Raw genomic sequence first — 6,039 nt, 5'->3', positions numbered from 1 at the left:
ATACCACTTTAGTAGGAATGTAACCCAAGGAACCTCTCCACTCCAACCTCGGCAACCTTGGCATAGCCAATGTCACGGTCTTAGCTTGACAATAAAGAATAGCGTGATATGATGACAACCATTCCATGTCCAAAATCACATCAAAATCCATCATATTAACTAGCAGAAGGTTAACCCTAGTCTCAAAGCCCACAATAGCGACCAAACAAGAACAATAGACACAGTCCACCATAATAGATTCCCCAATGGGTATAGACACATAAATATGAGTATCCAAAGAATCATGAGACATATCCACATATGAAGAGAAATAGGATGCACATACAAATAAGTAAAACTCGAATCAAATAAAACTAATGCATCTCTATGGCACTGAAATAGTTCATGTAATGACAACATTTGATGCAACGGCCTCAGTCCTACCAGTGAAAGCATAACAACGGGCAGGGCCTACCCTTTATGATATCCTCTGCCCGTCTGTCCTCCACCCCTAGTTGGCTGTACAAGTGGAATAGCAACTGGAGTGGAAACCATAGTCTGGGTACCCTACTGAGGTCCACCTCTCCAAAGTCTGGGACAATCTCTCACAATATCCCTAGTATTACCACACTCAAAACAAGCCCTTTGCACACGTGGTTTCTTGTATTGAGTCTACCCCAAACAGATATGAATAACTGTTGTAGGAACCCCGTGAAGAAGGTGCACTGAAAGATAGCCGTCCAATATGAGTACCCTGGAGTCCCTGGATAGTTGGAGCACTACGAGTAACCTGAAGTGCAGATTGAACTATTTGATTGACAAAGCCTCTGTTATGACGAGATGTATCCGAATAGTGAGATCCGCTAAATACTCCATAACCTTGAGGCTTCTTAGCCTCCCTACCCCCCTCCTACCCGTAGATACGCTCCAACCTCCTAGCAATGTCCACAACCTGGTGGAATGGAGTCTCATTCTCCAACTCATATGCCATGCCAAATGTAAGGCTATAAGTGAGTTCCTCAATAAATCTGCGGACACTCTCTCTAACAATGGAAACCAAAGCAGGTTCATGACGAGATAGCTCTGTAAACTACATAGTATACTCGGATACAATCATACTCCCCTGGCGCAATTGCTCGAACTCCGTATGAAATACAACGCTGCGAGTCTGTGGAATAAACTCCCTCAAGAAGAGCTCAGTGAACTGGACCAAGTGAGTGGTGTTGCACCAACTTGACTACTCGCCTCATAAGTCCACCACCACTTATATGTCAGACCTGTCAGTTGGAAAGTAGTGAGGTCGACTCTGCTCAACTTTACCAAACCCAAAGAACGTAGAATACGGTGACACAACTCTATGAAACCATCTGCATACTCATAAGCCTCGCTACTAAAATGAGGAGGATGATACTTCTGGAACCTCTCTAACCTCTTCTTCTCCTCAACCAACGCAATTGGCCCGACCTCGTGCTAAATCTCAACCACGGGCTGCACCGATATGACACCCGGGGCCTGATCGATATGAGCCTGCTAATTTGAAGTATGTGTAGCGGGAGTTTCAACTCCTCCCCAAGCATGTGAAGTAAGTGGCGCAACCGGGATCAACCCCGCCTATGAAGGTGGTGGAGCAGCCGAGATCAACCACTCCTATGAAGTAGGTGGCGCAACCGGTATCAACCCCTCCTATGAAGTAGGTGGTGCAACCGGGATCAACCCCGCCTGAGCTAGAGTCCCAAACATGCTGAGAAAGTGTGCCAAAGTCTCCTGAAGTCCAGGGGTAGCAACAAGTGACTCGGGTGCTTGATCCTGAATCGAAGCTACTGGTGGATCCTCAATTGTGGCCCTATCAGGGCCCATTGCTGAGTCACGTGCCTTGCCTATGCCTTTGTTACGGCCTCTAGCAACATCGGCCCTAGGGGCAGCATCATCAGTAACTGAAGCTCGTGTCATCGCCATCTGTGAGAGAATAGAAAGACAAAGGGTCAAATTCCAAAATCAAGAAATCTGCTCAATAAGGAATGAAAAAAGTGAAATTTCTCTAATAGTTGTGTAGCCCCTTGAAGATAAGTATAGACGTCTGTTTACCGATCCTCAAGACTCTACTAAACTTGCTTATGAACCGTAGAACCTATGAACCTAGAGCTCTGATACCAACTTGTCACGACCCAAATCCCACCATATGTGTCATGATGGAACCTAGTTCTTAGGACTACATAAGCCTACCGCATAACGATATCAATCAAAATACAATAACTTCAAATTTTATAAAACCTGCTAAATATGATAATGCTGCCAAACATGGATACAATAAGAAACATCCCAAAACCCGGTAATACTGAGTCATAAGCGCTACATGGAATACATAACAATTCTCGACGAGTACAATACTGTTTGGATTACATAAATAGCAAAGCATAAGGTAGAGAGAATGACTTTGAGGCTTGCAAATAGAATGACAAGGATACCTGGATGTATCCAACAAGCTCTAGCATGCCTCCAAATGATCATCTCAATTCGAAGTACCTGGATCTGCACAAAGAATATGCAGAAGCATAGTATGAGTACACCATAGTCGGTACTCATTAAGTATTAGAATATGCAGAAGTGTAGTATGAGTACACCACAACCAGTATCCATTAAGTATCAAGACTAACCTCGGTGGAGCAGTGACGAGGGTGAAGTCCTGATACTCACTAGTCAAATAGCATGTACAAGATATCAAAAGAAAATTGGCAACAAAATGCACAATGGAACAAATATCAACAACCTAGTAGAGCATGTAATAAGAACTCAACGTAGAATAACCCATCTTTGCCAACAAAATATCAAATAGGGGTGGGGTATGTGATAGCATTCAAAATAAAGTAACAACTCATAAAACTTAAGGTGGAAACATTTAAGAACAAGTATATGATCAAAGTATCAACCCCATTCCAACACATGAACAACATCAGAGGAATAACCCGAAATATCATGTAACATCATCAACGAAGCCACCCTTATGTCGTTGCATGTACACAATCAATGGAATGCCAGCCTTATGTCACTGTATGCACATATTGCAACCCTTATCTCGCCGCATGAACATCACAATGAAATGCCTCCCCTATATCGTCGAATGCTCATCTCGCCACCCTTATACTCTACACAACAACAATCAACCCCCACAACATGTCCACATGTGCCACAATATCACAAAAACAATAATAACCAAAGATACATCAGAATATAGGCTCACAACTCAACAACAACATGCACAAGGACATTATAATAACATTAGAGTGCAAGGAGTATTCAACAATAAAGAATATTTCATATAGCATAGAATCCCAATTCAAACAATATTAATAGCCTAAGGTCTAATCCGGCCATAAACCACACACACGCCTATGTAAACACCCGTAACCTCGTATACACATCGTTTCACATAACACAAATATGCAAATTGGACCAAATCCTAAGGGGTATTTCCTCCACAGAAGGTTAGGTAAGATACATAGCTCAAATAGCCCCAATTAATACTCTAAAAATTCTTTTCATGTAAAATTCACCTCCGTCCGGCTAAAATCTAGCCAAAAATGACTCAATAATATCAAACAATGCAAAGGAAATGTTACACCCCATGTTTTCGTACGTAAAAGTACATCGTAAGTCAATTGATGTAATGTCGAAATGAGATCATCTTTGAAAGTATATAAACTAAGTTAATAATGTTACTTTTGAGGTCACAAATATTAAAGATCATGGATACCAAGTAGCAAGAGGTTTGGAAGGCTTAGAAGCTAAATGAATTCAAAAAACTTAGTTTCGTCAAAAGTCGACAAGTTGAGAATGTTATAACGTGTACTATTGGGGTGAGATTAAGGTGCTTAATATGATAAGTAGGTTATTTTATGAGTTATATTAGTCGTATTATAGTAATTTGTCATGTTTTGAAGCCCAGCGAGTTGTGGAACAAAAGTTGGGAAAGGTCATCACAAGTTACATTCATAGATGTGATGAACATTAGGTCAAATGTAGCTACACTTTTATCTCAATGTACTTTGAATTATGTGGTTATCCACCTACAAAATTGAATATCTACAAGTCTAGTTTCTAACTCATTAAACCGTTTGTCGATACGACATCGGTGTAGAGAGATATTCGCATTTTTATAAGACTGTGCAAGCAGCTCCCTTGGGTCCTACAAAGTTGGTGTAAAACTCCAGCTTGTATATTAGTCAATTCTAAGTTGTTTTAACTCGTGTTTCTAAACCAAAACAGTTCCTAAACCCACCTAGATTCTCTCCAAGTATTCCCCCATTATCCTAGAGTGAATCCGATGATAAACCAAGCAAGTTTGACGTAAAGAATATCGTGGTTACCATTAACTCCATTTCCTTCTCGTTGTGACGACTTAAGAAGTTACTTAGTGTTGAAGTGAATTAAAGAAAAGAGGGTTCTTGGTATATTTGAGGTAAGTTTCATCTTCCATAACCTAATATTAAGTTTGTACAAGTGTTGGGTTGAATTTTGTTAGAAGATTCTTGAAGAAACTAGTTACTATGAAACTTGAAGTTGAGCTATGTTGTGTGGTCTGTTTTTATATGTTTTAAGATACCAAATGGAACGGTAAAGGTATGGATATCATGGTGAGGATAAGGGTAAGTGAATATGAAGATCATTGTGCTAGAACATGTTGAATTGGAGCTATAAAAGACCCTATGAAGTTATGCACATATGTTGTTCGATAAAATGACTAAATGAACTTTCCTATAGAATATGAAGTCGATATTGATACCAATCCTTTGTATGATTTAGATTACCATCCGTAAGAGGTGCGAGGACTTATGCAACAGTTGTAACTTTGTGGATAAGATATGTTAAGGCTATCCCTTCTTTCCTTTTGGCATGATAAATATGATGCAACAAAACGAGCAAACACGCAACTTTATCAAATGACTCTATTCTTAGTACTAGGGTTGCCTATGTTCTTGATTCCCCATACATCCTATTAGCATATCGTCTGTTCATGGGTCTTAGAACCAAAAGCATATTGATCTTATGACATCCCGAGAGATCTTGTTGACTTACTTCATTATGCATTACATTCACTTATACATTCCATGACCATATGGCATTATATACGCATATAATATATATATATATATATATATATATATATATATATATATATATGGGGTATGGGGAAAGGTTATGTCGTTATATACGCACCACCACCTGATCAGCTGGCATATGTTGATGATTCCACCCACTGAGGCTGAGATGATATGATGGGATGCCTTCAGAGGCTTGATAATGTTATGTACGCATATACATATGCATGATATTGTAAATGTTTCATGATTCGCAGAGCTATTAAGACTTATAGGTTGAGTCCATTGCTCTATGTTTCTTTCATGTCTTTTATATACTGATTGTTATGCCTTACATACTCGATACATTATTCTTACTGACGTCCCTTTTTCTCGGGATGCTGCATTTCATGCCTGCAGGTCCTGATAGACAGTTGAATAGACCTTCCTAGTAGACAGAGTCAAACATCTGCTTGGTTGGTAAGCTCCACTTCCTCGGAGTTACCACGTCTAGACCTTGGAGTCCATTTTATATATACAGGTTTGATAGGTAGGTCGAGTCCTTATCCCGACCATGATATAGCTCAGTTATCTCTAGAGGCTTCTAGATGAGTCATGTATATTTTGTAGATCAGTGTTGTGGCCTTGCCAGCCCCGTGTACATGTTAGTTTGGTATTGCTGATTGTAGACATTCACGGTGGCCTCCTCGGCCTTGATTGGTATTGTCAGCTTGCGAGTAGGCCTTGTTGGCCTAAGTTGAGGGTTACCCCTCCAGAGTTCATAGTTACACAGTGCTACGCTCTGGCCGAGTATGGAACCGGGTGTCGGCCATGCCTCCCAAGGTTTTGGGCATGACAAACTTGGTATCAGAGCAGTTCTATCCTAGGAAGTATATAAGTCGTGTCTAGTAGAGACTTATTTATAGATTTGTTGTGCACCACATTATATAAACAGGAAGCTACAAGGAATTTAGGAGTCTATTAC

Source organism: Nicotiana tabacum, chromosome 4 (assembly GCF_000715075.1).
Source record: "Nicotiana tabacum cultivar K326 chromosome 4, ASM71507v2, whole genome shotgun sequence".
In the NCBI taxonomy this organism is placed as follows: Eukaryota; Viridiplantae; Streptophyta; class Magnoliopsida; order Solanales; family Solanaceae; genus Nicotiana; species Nicotiana tabacum.
Note: the sequence above shows the minus strand (reverse complement) of the source record.